The 15610-nt window shown below is 36.9% G+C and overlaps 3 pseudogenes; all 3 read left to right on the top strand.

The window, feature by feature from the left end:
* The first annotated feature begins 249 nt into the window (after nt 1–249).
* LOC138886959 (uncharacterized) lies at nt 250–5270 on the top strand (annotated as a pseudogene).
* On the top strand, nt 1259–3558 carry LOC138886817 (calcium-dependent lipid-binding protein-like; annotated as a pseudogene).
* A 1227-nt stretch (nt 5271–6497) lies between the features above and the next one.
* LOC138888554 (ruvB-like protein 1) lies at nt 6498–15333 on the top strand (annotated as a pseudogene).
* The last annotated feature ends 277 nt before the right edge of the window (nt 15334–15610 follow it).

Consider the following 15610-nt stretch of genomic DNA (forward strand, 5'->3'; position numbering starts at 1 on the left):
AAATAGCCCAAACTCTCCCTTACTTCACCTCTCTATTTCACCCTTTTCGAGGTGCTCTTTGATATTAACACTCATCGTTAGTTTTCTTCCCTTTTCTTCTTATAATTATAAATTCTGTTTCCAGTTTTGCTTAGACATAACAAAGATTAAACTTTTTGGCTTCTTGTTCCTTCTTTTTTTGGCAGGGTGGAAAAGATTGGATTTTTTAAATTGTGGACAAGAAGTAGGAGGGATTTTAGTGTGAAAAACATGGCTTGAAATTTGGAGAAAAGTGATGGGAATGTGGAGACTAAGGTAGTTTCTGTGAGTCCTGCAACAGAAGATTGTGCCGAAGAGGCAATTAAAGCTATCAAAGCTGGAAAAGTTATAACTGTGCCCACTGATACATTATATGGTTTTGCTTGTGATGCTTGATATGCCTTTAATTTTGATGACATGTCACACACACTAGAGAAATGAACTGCCATAGAAATATATAGTTATGTAATATTTTGAGTATACTTTATACTAATGCACTGTTAGTACTCTTGGGTTTTGGTCTATTTTGTATTGGATAAAGGAAATAGATTGGAGAGGAAAGAGTAGGCTTGAATTAATAAGTAGGCTTGTACAGTAAAACACCAAAATTATGTTGCAAAGTATTCTAAATTTTCTTGTTGATATTTTTGCCTTTCGATTCAATGTAGTTCTAAACTGTGACATTTTAATGGAGTAAAGCTTTGATTTTTCTTAGACACTAGCAAATAGAAATTAGTTGAGAAGCTTACAGGGAAGATGTGAAATAGGCAAACATGATGTTTTGGTATACTAAAAAAGGGCACCCCGGTGCACTAAGCTCCTGCCATGCGCGGGGTTCGGGGAAGGGACGGACCACAAGGTTCTATTATACGCAGCCTTACCCTGCATTTCTACAAGAGGCTGTTTCCACGGGTCGAACTCGTGACCTCCTAGTCACATGGCAGCAACTTTACCAGTTACGCGAAGACTATCTTATTTGGGATTTGGCTTTGTTAGGTTAACATATTTATTACTACCCAAAAATGAGGTGAAGTTTCGGGGAAATTTTTTTGGAGGTTTCTTCACCGTGATAGTTAAACTATCACAACACGTGGTAAGCTAATTGAGCATAGGATGTCAACTTAATGAGGAATTATTCTTTTTTGACCCGGAATCAGTGTCATTTGTTTAGGTACTTGGGAAATTTGGCTTGTGAAAAGGACACTGTGTGCCTGAAGTGGGAACTAGATAAGTTAAAGGAATGATATCTGTAGTCACTCTCCATTCTTGCAGATTTTTCTTGATCTGCAGTTGTGCTATAAGGTTTGTATTCCCTGTTCCACACCATGTGAAGAAAGCTACTTTCTCATATTCTGTATCTCCTTCCACCTGTCTCCCTGGAAATGATAAAATCTAACTCAAAGAAAGAAGTACACCTAATAGATTAGACCTTAAGAAACCCAGCTTTCCTAGAGTATTGCAATAACATATTGACTGAACAGGAAGTTTCAAACATTTTTGTTGGAAGAACAAACAGAAAGACCACTCTTAGGAGCGGGGTAGTTAGTAATGCTTAATCATCCAACCCTCGTTCATTTCATTGTACAATGAAATAAGTAATATACATTTTCTTCTTTAGCCTCAAAGCTTTGTGGAGGAAAGGGAATGCCAAGAAACACCATTTTGGTGGAGATCGTTCCTGAAAAGAGTAAAGAATGAAGGAAGAAGTAATAATTTTGTGTTTGAGAAGCAAGTTGTTTCAGTATTTATCATATACGTTGTTATTATTTTCAGAATAAAGAGGGAATTGGGTTGAAATAGAATGTGGTTGATTTCTGGATTCTGATAGGGATAATCTTCGGAATCAGTTTAATGATACGTTGACGACATTTGAGGTACAGGAACAACAAGCGAATCGGTAAGGCAGCTGATGTAAAACTAATGGGCTCCCTCAACAGAGACGATCTAAAGAAAATGTGTAGCCATAACTTTCTTGAATGTATGTTATTCCTAGTTTATGAACAGGTCAAATAGTTGAACAAACAATCGAGAAAATTGTGGCCATTTATTGCCTAAGCAAGAAAGGCAATTATAAGAGAATCTATTGAACCACTTTTAGAAACTTATTGACCTCCTGGAATTACTTCATTGAAGTTCAGCAAATTATCATTGGGAACTTTGGCACCTAAAATAGAAAGTATTCGTGTTCACAACCTTATAAAGGTCAAAGCACTATGGATATTGGCTCGGGATCGAGTACCCCACAGCCTAGTGGTCAGTGAAGTGGGTGCAAACTTTGAAGACAAACATTCAAATTTTATCGGAGATAACAAAAACTAGGTGTTTTTCCTATCTGCCTAAGCCTTGGTAGACAAAGTTACCAGGGACGTATCTAGCCATATAGTGTCGGGTTCATCTGAACCCAGTATTCTTGATGTGGAGCGTAATTTATGTGTAAATATTCATTAATATTGCAACAAATAGTAGCAAGGTGGGTTGCTCTGATGGTAAGCACCCTCCACTTCCAACCAAGAGGTTGTGAGTTTGAGTCACTCCAAGAGCAAGGTAGGGAGTTCTTGGAGGGAAGTATGCCGATGGTCTATTGAAAACAGTCTCTCTACCCTAGGGTAGGGGTAAGGTCTGCGTACACACTACCCTCCCCAGACCCCACTTATAGGATTATACTAGGTTGTTCTTGTTGTTGTTGCAACAAATAGTAGATATGAACCCATAACTTTAAAAATATAATGGGTTAAATGCTAAAAAGCATAGAGATTGAACCCATAGGTAATTGGTATCCGATTGAATAGTCAAAGTGCGCCAAGCTGGGACACTTCCTGTTATCCCAAAAAAATGACATTGACTTCCGATGGGGTGGTGATATGAATATTGTCTTAGGTATTGAAGCTGCAATGGCTTCTTCTGTACCCATTCAGTTCTAAAATCTCCATCTTTATTAATTTGGTTGTCATGTTTCAACTAGCTGGGAAATTCCTTGCTTCTGCTGTTATTAGAGCATACTTTCTAAGCCAAACACTAAAATTGATAATATTTTGAGGGCTGTTGGTGGAAGCTTAAGAGCTCTTTTGGGTCTTTCAGATATGATTGATGACACTATAAATACACTAGTGATAGATATTGCTAGAATTGCCTCGCCAAAATTGTTGTTCCGATTGACGACATGTCTATCGATAATAGCAATTTGGAGCTTAAGCCACATGGAAGCACATAGTAACTGTAGTAAAGGCTAATAGCTTAAAGAACCATGAAATGTTAGGAAAATCTGATCTATTTGTGGTTGTATACATTCATCCACTTTTCAAGGTTAAGCAAAATCATTGAGAAGAACCTAAATCCCGTTTAGAATTAAAAGTTTGAGTTAATTGCAGAACACAAAGAGACAAAATCTCTTATCTTGGAGGTCTTCATAATGACATTGGGCAAGACCAGCGAATGGGTGTCGCTAAGTTGCCTTTGAATGAGCTAGCAGCAGATCCTGGTACGGAAATTGAATTAAGATTACTCCCAAAACTTGATATGCTCAAAACCTGCAAGTGCTGATTAGTTCTGTGAACTAGAAAGGAATCTTTTGAACTTAGGTTGTTAAAAAACAGAAGATAATATACTTCCCATTGAAAAATTTATTAGGGCTCCACTTTGATTTAACTTTCAGAAAAAAGAAACATTTTTGTTGTTCACTGTTTATTCATTTGACCTAGAAATCAAGGAGACAATTTAATTTGTTGTTTATTTCTCTAAGTCATATTTATGGGAAGTCTGGTTTAATTTTATATGGTGCATTGATGTAGTTCTGCTGAGGTTGTGAATCGTATTTATGAGATCAAAGGACGTAAGCATACAAGTCCTCTTGCGATTTGTGTTGGCGATGTTCATGAGATACAACGTTACGCTGTGACAGATCATCTGCCTCGTGGCTTGCTTGACTGCCTACTTCCAGGACCTGTAACTGTGGTCTTAAGGCGATGTTAGTAGCTTATTGTATGTAATGTCCAACAAATGTGGCAGGGATGGGTATCCTTATTCAAGATCTGTTCGGATCACAAAGTTAAATATCTCAAATTAGTACTAATTTATTTTACATAGTAACTGTGTGTAACTTCTCACGTAAGACACTTGAATAAGGACAAAGAAGAGTCACTCCCCTAGGAAAAATCTGGCTATAATCTGGCTCTTATGAATCTTTTGTTTTAACGGCTTAATATGGATATTTTGCATGTGAGTCAAGTATCCTTGAGAAGTCATTAAACCACAGACTAGACAACATAGGGGTTCGACTTCCTGACTATAACTTCATCAGGAAAATTGCTCGTGGTTCTAGAAGTGCCCTTGCACTTACTAGCGCTAACCTCAGTGGACAACCTAGTAGCATAAACATCAAAGATTTTGAGAACCTTTGGGAGCATTGTGCATATGTCTATGATGACGAAATTCTTTCGGCTGGGCGAGCAGGATCAACTGTGGTGGATCTTACCAAGTTGGGAAAGTACAAGATTCTTAGACCTGGGAGGTAAGCTTCCATTTTCTAGGATTGGAACTGTTGTTGAGTTGAACTGATCATAACCTTCTGAGAAGGCTTCAAAGGAGTTGACTTTTAAATTAATGAAATTTACCAAAAAATACTTGGTGAGTAAGAAGGTGCATGATAATTTTCATATTGTTTGATAAATTAGTCATAGTTAATTCGCTTTCCCCAATAAATACAATAAGATCAAGAAATACAATATTTGTCATGCCTCCTTTTTTTTAATGCTTTCTAGTTATTGTTTTGTTGATTGTAGCTATGACTTCGCCCCTTTTTATTCTATTTGCAAATCATTTCTTGTTTGAGTGACAAAATAATATTTTATCCTTTTTTAGCATAGAGTCTTCACATGGAATATTAGCTATTGGATTTTTTTTGCCTTCTAGATTTCTATCTGGGGTAATGCTCTAAGTAATGTCCATGACTTGATCAACTGGTCTCTCTGCCCTTCCAGGGTAGGGGTAATGTAGCGTACATCCTATCCTCTCCAGACCCCACTTATAGAATTACACTAGGTTGTTGTTGTTGTTGTTGTGTACAACTACGACTGTATTGTCGAAAATTTTCTTGGTGTTTGACCATTGGGACGAGAAAGTCATAAGACTATTGTGCGTAATTTGATGAATTGCTAATCTTATGATAGTGCCAAGGAAGAGACTATTGCTATACTTGAAAGACACTCCTCACTGGAAGATGGAACTGGAGATTAGGAAGCTATTGTCAAGTTGAAGCTGTTCACCAGAATAGTAGGACTTGTGGCTGAGTTTTAAGCATGCCTCCTAAAAACATGACGCGATTGTTATCCCATTGTTGTCTTCAGAACACTTTCTTGCTTCTATTTGAAGTGCAAATCACTTGAGAAACACTGAGAAGCACGCATTTGTTCGCGTGTATATTTATTTGATTTTATCTTTGTTATGGAAGTTGCAATCACTTACTAAATAGCATCTGAAATGTGTGTACTATTTTCTATTTGGTAAATTAATGTAATGAGTAATCTAATCGACGTAAACATCATATTTGGAACTTCTTGACTTTTAAGATTCATAGTGTCTTGCATCTGACTAATGATGGCAAACGTTTTAGATGCACCTCAATTTATATTATTTTTCCTTTTCATATATCAAATGGTATAGTGTCACATCTCGTAGTATCAGTTGATTTTACTTACAGAATTTGGTGTAATGGACAGAGATAATAAAAAGAAAGAAAAGACAGACACAAATCAGAAAAAATTGTGGAACCACCAAAGGATGTGGTGCAGTGGACAGGACTGCTCTTCCTTTAACCAGAGGTCTCGGGATATAGTCGGGCTCCAATGCGGGTACCGAACAACGGGTGGAAAACCAAAAAAAAATTGTGTCAAACTGTGTACGACTTTAGACAAAATACTACGTACTTTTTTCATCTCATTTTATATAATATCGTTATCATTTGAGAAGTCAAATGATTTCTCTAGCTAGGACTTTTTTCAAACATTTTCCATATCTTTATTTATAAAAAAAATATGTTACTAACTCTTCTTGTACTTTTCTTATAGTTCTTGAGTAGGTAAATTTTAATCCAAAGAAAAGGCTAGACATTCAATTTCACAATGTAAATTAAATGTTTTGATCCTCATACTTAAAGTTGAAATTCTTTATATTATTTAGAGAGTGAAAATGAGAATTCTCTTTTGTCTTAACGAGAAAGTACAATTGGCCTTAAGGTAAAAAAAGGAAAAAAGTAAGTAAGAAAGAAAAACAATAATGAAGGAGCCAAAAAGGACTTAAGTGACACTTTTTTTAAAATTTTGAGGGTTTATTTCAAATAATATGAACATGCTGGGGTTTATGGCGCATTAAAAATTTTACCCCTTCAAAAACCCCACCATCGCCTCCATTAGAGAAGCTACTCTTAAACCCCAAACAAAGAAGAAGAAAAAGAAGGCTAAAGAGATATATTAAAGGATAAAAATATGAAGATAAAAGAGGTTCAATCGACCACTAAGAGCAGAGAATTGCCACTCATACTCACATTAAAGGACTTGGCCTTGAGGTAACTTCGTCTTTTTACGCCAACCTCCTCTCGTCTTTGTACACTTTTTATACATTTTTTTTACCATTTAAGCAATTTTTTTGAGTTTTTATTTGTCTATATTTTTTTTGGATTTTAACTTTTGGTGTTTAATTTGTGTAAAGCTTCAACCTTGTGCTGGTTCTAACCGCCTCCTATTTGTTTTACCGTTTAAGCAAACTTTTGGGTTAATGTATTTTTTTGGGGGTTTTGGGTTTTAGACCTTTGGTATTAAGTTTGTGTAAAGCTTCAATCTTTTGCTGGGTCTAACCAACCCACTGTTTGTCTCAGTCTACTCTTTGTACCCTTTTTATCTTTTAGATAAATTTTTGGGTTAATATTTTTTTAGGTTTTAGGGTTTTTGGCCTTTGGTATTACTTTTTTGTAGAGATGATATGTTATTGTTGGTTCTTTAGTTACCAAGAGATTTCTTGCATTTGATATTTAATTCTTATGTATGTTTATACTGAAATTGCCAACATATGGTTGCTTTAATGTGACTACATTGTATTATATTGTAGCCCAATGGGATGAAAATACCACTGACAGCTGGATTTTTGGGTCAGGCAGCAGATAGAGAAGCTGCAGGGCTTGTGGTTGATATGATATGCCAAAAGAAGATGGCGGGTCGGGCTTTACTACTTGCTGGCCCGCCTAGTACGGGGAAGACAACTCGTGCTCTTGGTATATCACAAGAACTTGGAAGCAAGGTGCATTCTTTTTACTCTTTTTGGTTATGGATTTAATGCTTCTATTTTATAATATTTATAATGTTTTGAGATTTATTTACCAGTATTAGAATGAAATGAGATTAAGCAGAGTGGAATTCATATAAAGGATTCAATGATTCAAAATAGCCGAGCCCAAATGATTTAGGGTTGAGGGTAGTTGATTGATTGAATATTGATAATGTTTGAGTTGATTGGGCATTTTAAATCTTCTTCGTTTGTTATGAAAATATACTTTTATTAGGATTGGCAATCCAAAATATAGCTTGTATGTGATCGGTGGCTCGACTTCGATGTTGCAGGTTCCATTTTGCCCGATGGTTGGATCTGAAGTGTATTCATCAGAAGTGAAGAAAACTGAGGTTTTAATGGAAAATTTTTGCCGAGCTATTGGTCTTCGCATCAAGGAAAATAAGGAAGTTTATGACGGAGAGGCAAGTCAATACTTCATCCCATTTCTCGTTTCATTTGGGTTCGATCCTTGACGCAGTAATTCTGCGATGTTGATGCATTGTGAAGTTGATCTCATTTTTAAATAATTCTTAATGTAGGTGACCGAACTATCTCCAGAAGAGAGTGAGATCATGACAGGTGGTTATGGTAAAAGTATTTGCCATGTTATAATTGGGTTGAAAACTATCAAAGGTACCAAACAATTGAAGCTTGACCCCACAATATATGATGCCTTAATTAAAGAGAAGGTAAGCCAGTGAAGTATCAATTTGTTAATACGTTCAATAAATAGGATAATGATGAAATTTATTTTAACATCCAAAATTTGAATCTAGATTGAAGCATATTTTCTCTTGAGTAAATTCATTAACTTTCATGTCATTCTTATTGAATCATGCTCTCAGAAGGCATTGCGAGAATTATATTTGTCTTTAATTTACTTCTATTTCATATACACTTATTTTTCAAAGGAGCCTAATCTTCTCTGTTGATAACTCCTGTCTCCACGATATATGTGCAGGTAGTTGTTGGTGATGTCATTTACATTAAATCAAACAGTGGAGCGGTTAAAAGAGTGGGCAGAAGTAATGCTTTTTCCACAGAATTTGAGTGGCCGCACGCCATTTTGTGCGGTCCGCACTGAGGTCCGCACACCATTTAGTGCAGTCCGCACTCCCCTCTGTGGTATGCATATTTTTGGTGCGGTCCGCACTCCCAAAAGTGCCAGACCCATCTCAGAGTTCCGAAATGCCCGGACTCGCTCGAAATTCACCACGAAACACATACGAGGCCCCCGGAACCTCAACCAAATGTACCAACACATCCCATAACATCATCAAAATTTAGTCGAGCCTTCGAATTACTCCAACCCGATCCCATTTCATGTATCTTGTTGCAGGCGTGCAACCCACTCCCATTTCATATATCTTGTTGCAGGCGTGCAACCCGCTCCCATTTCATATATCTCGTTGCAGGCGTGAAACCCGATCCCATTTCATATATCTTATTGCAGGCGTCCATTTCATATATCTTATTGCAGGCGTGCAACCCGCTCTCATTTCATATATCTCTTTGCAGGTGTGCAACCTGATTCCATTTCATATATCTTGTTGCAGGCATTCAACCTGCTCCCATTTCATACATCTTGTTGCAAGCGTGCAACCTGCTCCCATTTACAAATCATCATCAATTATAAAAGAATCTCGGCAAGGGAATAATAAGGAAACAACAATATCCCAGCAAGGGAGTCAACAACAAGAATAAACACGTCCCAGCAAGAGAACCAACAGTAAGAATTAAATATGTCCCATCAAGAGAATCAGTTATAACCAAACTTGTACCAACAATTAACTTCACAATAAAACCTCAACTACACAACAAGACATAATAAGCACATGATAACTACACCGGCAACCACAACAATTGGACATGTAACCTATTTGCACGAAGTCATAGAAGAACTCACAACCAAGAAGTATCAAAACAATAAGGAAGGCAATCACTTCAATTAAAGCAATTTAGGATCAATGTAACACGTAAGAATTAGAGGAAAGCTAACAACATCATATGGAGTATATAGAGGCAATTTAAGCAACTAGGAAACCCAATCATAACAGGATACTTTCCACATAAGGACCTAAGAATCTTAAAGGGCAATTCTTCCATAGATAAGACCGAGCACACGCTTGTCACCTCGCATGCACGGATTACAATTAGCATAGAGGACTCAAATCCTAAGGGATAGTCCCCCACACAAGGTTAGGCAAGATACTTACGTCAATCCAGCCAATTCAATACTCAATTTAGCTTTTCCTCTTTCCAGTTCATCAATGCTCGACTCAATCTAGCCAAAACAACTTGAATACATCTAACAATGCAAGAGAAAATAATTCCAATTAACAAAGTTATGATTCTTATACAATTTGCGAAAAGTCAACAAAAGTCAACTCCCCGGGCCCGAACCTCGAAACCTGATAAAATTTACAAAAACCGAATACCCATTCCGATACGAGTTCACCTATACAAAAATTATCCAATTCCGATACCATTTGGTCTTTCAAATCATCATTTTACATTTTTGAAAGATTTCACAATTATTTTTCCCAAATCACGAATCAAATGATGAATTCAATGATAGATTCATGTATTCTAGCCAAATCCGAGTTAGAATCACTTACCCCGATAAATTTCTTGAAAAACCTTCGAAAATCACCAAAATCCGAGCTCTCTAGGTCAAAATATGAAATAAAACCCTAAACCTCATATTTATAGTGCACCTCCCAGATTCCACAACTTTCGTTTTTGAATCATCCCCAAATCCCTTGTAGATCAAAAGATATGAGCTTCCGAAGTCTGATCAGCGATCCTGCAAACCATTTTTGGTGTACGGCCGCACGCCATTTTGTGCGGTCCGCACTGAGGTCCGCACACCATTTAGTGCAGTCAGCACTCCCCTCTGTGGTATGCATATTTTTGGTGCGGTCTGCACTCCCAAAAGTGCCAGACCCATCTCAGAGTTCCGAAATGCCCGGACTCGCTCGAAATTCACCACGAAACACATACGAGGCCCCCGGAACCTCAACCAAATGTACCAACACATCCCATAACATCATCAAAATTTAGTCGAGCCTTCGAATTACTCCAAACACCAAATCCACCTCGGGTTCAAGCCTAAGGACTTAGACACTTTCAAATTCCACAAATAACGCCGAAATCTATCAAATCAAGTCCGATTGACCCCAAATTTTGCGCATAAATGACATAATGAAGCTATTCCAACTTCTTGAGTTGGATTTTGATCGCGATATCAAAAAGTCAACCCCTCTGTCAAACATCCAAACTGCGACTTCTCGTTTTCGCCATTTCAAGCCTAATTAAACAACAAACTTCCAAATAATATTTCAGGCATGCTCCTAAATCCAAAATCACCATACGGAGCTATTGGAATCATCAAAAATCTATTGCGGATTCGTTTACTCATATTTCTCCTACCGGTCAATTTACTTCAACTTAAACTCTCTTCTTGGAGATTAAGTATCTCAATTCCTTTCAAAAACTTTTCCGAACCCGAACCAATTTCCCCAGCAAGTTACATAAGAACCGTGAAGCATGAATTTAGCAATATGTGGGGAGACGAGGTTGTACTTATTCAAAACGACCAATCGGGTCGTTACATTCTCCACCTCTTAAACAAACGTTCATCCTCGAACGTACTAAGATTGTTCTGAGGTTTCAAATTTGATGTTTCTACTTTTACACATATACTCATGGTTGATCCCATATTACCGCATTCGTAATAAGTCCGACAACACCATTTCAATTGAGATTATTTCCTTTATCTATATTTGCAAACTTTAAGACCAAATTTCTTACACTCCAGTCATTTTCATAAAGGTCCGATCTTCACATCAACACATGATATTAATCTCGATTGGCTATAGCAACTTGTGCCTTTGCACCCCTCGAATCCGGAGTGTTACATTATCCCCACACTTAGGGTCATTTGTTCTCAAATAATAAGTAGAGTCCGTCCTCAAACACATAATGTAACTTATCTCTTTCTTTGCACAACTCAATGTCCTAAATCTTTCTAACTACCAAATCAGAAATTTCTACAGAGTCTCCCATGTAATTAGGCCTATCCACCTGTCAGAGTAACGCCAAGACAACTTCTAACAACACATACACAACTCAACAATATTCCACAATGTATATATCAATAATACTAATCTCCGCATTACAAGTACAATATTATCATAATGATATCTGGACATGAAACACATCATATGCATGACCTTAATCACATCTTTGGTTTTAATAGTTGTACATAATCGATTACAAAATCACCAATTAACCTCATGTCAAAAAAAAATCTTCTTTCAAACTTCCATTTACTAACAACGAGGTATGAAGACCTCATAATAACTTACCCAAATTAATGAGTCACAACGCCACCTTGGCACTCATCTTGTAGGCTAAAACTCAATAATTACATTACAATTTGATAAATTATGTACAGGGATATTCATACAAGAATTTTCAAATAAGCCTCATAGGCATGACTCTCTATAAGTACTAAGGTATAAATTTTAATTTCGTAAAAGGAGAATTTGAACACATAAACTTTTACCACCAGGACCTCGTCATTATATAACATCCACCACAGCTTGTAGCCCAGTTTAAATATTTCATATCATATAAAAATATGAGGATCTCGTCCTTAACTCTGAATCACAAGTATTTTGCACATTTTGCTAACTAAAATTTTCCATTTCCTTTCTTCCTTCTTTCAAATAATTTCCGTTAAAAAAAATCATAACATACAATGATCCCTCATACCGGTAGGGCATATAATTTACAACTGAAATCAATTATTTAGAAATTACATCAAATTCATCGAATTGATTAACAAAAGTCACTTTTAGCCTCACAACTATTTTTAGTGACCAACACATAATGGTAGACATAGCTATCTCCATATAATCTCCCAATAGAAGTATCCATATAAGAAATTTTAAGATTACAAAACTTACTCATGATTGGAGCATATTAGGAGGACTTGCCTCGATACTCATAACCGAATCAAGTTAAGAAAATTGTTCCTTTATGATAACTCGAGTTTGTACTTGTAACGATTCCATCTAGTGTAGCGATCTCAGTTATACCATAGCAAATATATCAAAGGGGTCGAGCCTCTACCTCTTAGGCGCCATCTACCCGCTTTTCCTCCACCCCAAATTGGTAGTGTAAGTAGAGTAGTAACTGTAATGGAGTACGTGGCACATGTGCTCTGATGGAACAGATTTCTCCCGAGTCTAGGACAATTTCTCAGGATGTTCCTACTATCACCATATTCATAACAACCCATCCGCAGTTCGACTACTCATACTGAGTCCGTACCGGATAACTTAAATAACCATTGCAGGAAATTCCATGCCACTGGTACATTAAAAGATGACTGCCCCACGCGAGTGTTGTGATTAACTTAAGCACTACGAGTATACTGAATATGTTTCCATGACCCCGCTGATACTGAAATGTAGAATTATTAAGGACGCGGGAATATCTCAAGTCTCATCATCATCCCATTCAAATCTCAGCTCTTGATCATATACAAGTTTTGGAAAACCTTACAATTCCATATAAATACATTTCAGGCCCAAATTGGTATAACACATGACCCCGCAATTTGATCGTTGATAGTGGACTCCCCTCACTTGGCATGAAGCCATAAGTCACAACATCCGATAATCCACAATGTTAACCTTCACAGCTCATATAAGTCAACTAGATGCCAGGGCCCATTGCACCCATACATGATTCACTAGGTGATCTCTCAATACTTACGCATCTTCAATCTTGGCAACACGTGGTAACAATGATTGAGCAATCATGGCTCCCTTATAACCCCTTTGTGGTACCACTGATCGTTGGCGCATAGTTATAACAATGATTGAATATTGGTAATGTTTGAGTTGATTGAGCATTGTAAATCTTCTTTGTTTGTTATGAAAATTTACTTTTATTAGGATTGGCAATCCAAAATATAGCTTGTCTGTGATCGGTAGCATCGACTTCAATGTTGCAGGTTCCATTTTGCCCGATGGTTGGATCTGAAGTGTATTCATCAGAAGTGAAGAAAACTGAGGTATTAATGGAAAATTTTCGTCGAGTTATTGGTCTTCGTATCAAGGAAAATAAAGAAGTTTATGAAGGAGAGGCAAGTCGATACTCGATGCCATTTCTCATTTCATTTGTGTCTGGTCCTTGACACAATAATTCTGCGATGTTGATGCGTTGTGAAGTTGATCTCATTTTTAAACAATTCTTAATATAGGTGACTGAACTATCTCCAGAAGAGAGTGAGAGCATGACATGTGGATATGGTAAAAGTATTAGCCATGTTATAATTGGGAAGAAAACTGTCAAAGGTACCAAACAATTGAAGCTTGACCCCACAATATATGATGCCTTAATTAAAGAGAAGGTAAGCCAATGAAGTATCAATTTGTTAATATGTTCAATAAATTGGATAATGATGAAATTTATTTTAACATCCAACATTTAAATCTATATTGAAATATATTTTCTCTTGAGTAAATTCATTAACTTTCATGTCATTCTTATTGAATCATGTTCTCAAAAGGCATTGCAAGAATTATATTTGTCTTTAATTTACTTCTATCCCATATACATTTATTTTGCAAGGGAGCCTAATCTTCTCTGTTGATATCTCCTGTCTCCACGATATATGTGTAGGTAGCTGTTGGTGATGTCATTTACATTGAATCAAATAGTGGAGCGATTAAAAAAGTGGGCATAAGTGATGCTTTTGCCACAGAATTTGATCTTGACGCAGAGGAGTATGTTCCACTTCCTAAAGGAGAGGTTCACAAAAAGAAGGAGATAGTCCAGGTTTGTCTTATTTCCCATGCAGTTGCATTTCTTATTTTGCTATGGCGCAAATAAAAGATTACCCTAGCATTGTATGCATGTAGCTGATTTCTGTGCTTCTTTTCCACATGGTCAATATTTTCTATAGCCTAGCTATGGAATACCAAAGATCATAGTTTGTCTTAACAAACTCACTTGAACACTTGAAGGGTGTATGAAATTCTGTATATCATTTGGAGGAGTGAGGAAACAGATCCCTTAGATAGATAATGGATTCCTAATACGCCCACGAAGGTGTGCTTTTTTGCATGGCTAGTGGCAAGGAGAGTGATTTTGACTGCTGAGAATCTGCAAATGAGGGTAATTACACTTGTTAGTTGGTGCTATATGTATAAAAGCTCAGGGAAAGAAGTTGATCATCTTTTGTTGCATTGCCCTATGTCCTCAGCTTTGTGGAGGACGATCCTAAATCTTTTTGGTGTTCAATGGGTGATGCCAAGCACTGTAAAGGAAATGCTATATAGTTGGGCCGGTTTTTGTAGAAGAAGAAAGCAAAAGACTTGGAAGTTCGCCCCGTTATCTCTCATGTGGATAGTTTGGGGGGAGAGAAATAGGAGAGCTTTTGAGGAGATTGAGTCTCCTTTTTCACATCTTAAGAATAGTCTTTTATCGTTGATCGCTTTTTGGTGCACTCATATAGCCCTCATTCGTATAGAAGATTGGACGTCTTTTGTAGAGAATCATGTTCTGATGTAAATTCACTACTTTTTGGTATACTTCTTATATACGGGAGTTCTCTCCCTTTTGATTAATACAATTTACTTTATCAAAAAACAACCTCTCTACCCTAGCATAAGGGTAAGGTCTGCGTACACACTACCATCCCCAGACCACATTTATGGGATTATACTGGGTTGTTGTTGTTGTTGCAACAAATAGTAGATATGAACCTCTAACTTTAAAAATATAATAGGTTCAATGGTAAAAATCTTAGAGATTGATCCCATAGGTAGATGGTATTCGGTTGAATAGTCAAAGTGTGCTATGCTGGGACACCTCATGTTATCCCAAATAAAGGACATTGACCTCCGATAGGTTGGTGATCTGAATATTGTCTTAGGTATTGAAGCTGCAATGGCTGCTTCTGTACCCATTCAACTCTAAAATCTTCAACTTTCCTTGCTTTTGTTGTTATTATAGCATACTTTCTAAGCCAAACACTAAAATTGATAATATTTTGAGGGTTGTTGGTGGAAGTTTAAGAGTTCTTTTTAGACTTTCAGATATGATTGATGACACGATAAATACACTAGTGATAGATATTGCAAGAATGGCCCCGCCAAAATTGTTGGTCTGATTGACGACATGTCTATCGATAATAGCAATTTGGAGCTTAAGCCACAGGGAAGCACATAGTAATTGTAGTAAAGGATAATGGCTT

Source organism: Nicotiana sylvestris, chromosome 3, assembly GCF_000393655.2.
Source record: "Nicotiana sylvestris chromosome 3, ASM39365v2, whole genome shotgun sequence".
NCBI lineage: Eukaryota > Viridiplantae > Streptophyta > Magnoliopsida > Solanales > Solanaceae > Nicotiana > Nicotiana sylvestris.